This window comes from Frankliniella occidentalis, unplaced genomic scaffold (genome assembly GCF_000697945.3).
Source record: "Frankliniella occidentalis isolate FOCC.00 unplaced genomic scaffold, Focc_3.1 Scaffold153, whole genome shotgun sequence".
Classification (NCBI taxonomy): domain Eukaryota; kingdom Metazoa; phylum Arthropoda; class Insecta; order Thysanoptera; family Thripidae; genus Frankliniella; species Frankliniella occidentalis.
In genome coordinates, this window is record NW_026267280.1 from 111,839 (window position 1) to 113,002 (window position 1,164).

Here is a 1,164-nt window from a genome sequence, read left to right on the forward strand (position 1 = left end):
GCCGGCCTGTCTCGCGCCCCCTGGCTAATTAATAAAAACACCTCACGTGGATTAGGGAGTGAGAGTGATGCAGTAGTGGGTGGGTGGGTAGGCGTGTGGGTGGGTAAATAGGTGGTTGTAGTGTAACCAAACGGCAAACTGCATACAATATTGTATCCAGCTTAAGGCATTATACTTCTACGAATAAAGTCTATATTTTCTAACATATTTTGTAATTTACCATTCTTGCTTCATCAATAAATTTCCATTCATACTTCTTTTTCCAGTCGCTGCGTAAAGTGAATGCAATTTTTCCATTTTAAATTGTACTTTTACAATACACATCATTGAAAATTCTCCCGTAAAATGTACAACTATTTTCCCGGAAAACGTATAGACCGCTGTCTGTGCGTGTGCGTGATTAAACGCGCGCGCAGAACTCCTCCGTGCCATAGCGTGGTTGGCGCCTCCTGCATGCACCCCTTCCTTTGCATTCGTCTCATTTCGGTCGCTGCCCAGCTCATTTCCGGCCCGCCAGCGCCGCGCCGCAGCGTCTGCCCGGTGCAGCGCGAGGCTGGCGCGGAGGGGACGCGGGGACGCGGTGCGTCGGGCAGGTGTGCCGCGATGTGGCGCGGAAGTCGCGAGGGCGCGGCGCGGCGGGCAAGCGCTGCAGCCGGCTGCCGCGATAGGAGAGGGTTGGCCGCCGCGCCGCGGTACCGTATTGTCTCGCGGCAGGTGCTCGCGGGCCGTGCGGGGCGGGGGGAGCGCTACTATCTGCCGCCACCCGCAGCCCGCCCCGCCCCCACCTCCCGCTGATTCTGTCGGTCATGTTCGTCCACGGCGTCCCGCTGCTGCCCTTGCGGATTGAGCAGCGCGCATGTCGTTTTGGCTCTCCCTTCCCGCGAGTCTCTCGGCGATGGTAATCTTGCGCAGGGCATTGTGGCTAGTGTACCACGACGTGTTTTTGTTTTGCAGTTTTCAAGTCACTTGGGAGTGGAAAAGCACAAACTCCCTCTGATTCGGCTTTTTTTTGTGTGTCAATCTGTCATGGTGTATTTGCTCGCCGTTATATCGGTCCTTTTCTTCCGTGTTTTCTTCTAACCTCGTATAAACTAAAGCTGGAACCGAACGGGGAACTCGCGTCTAGCTGGCTTTCTCTTTTTGGCTCGTCGATCGATATTGTCT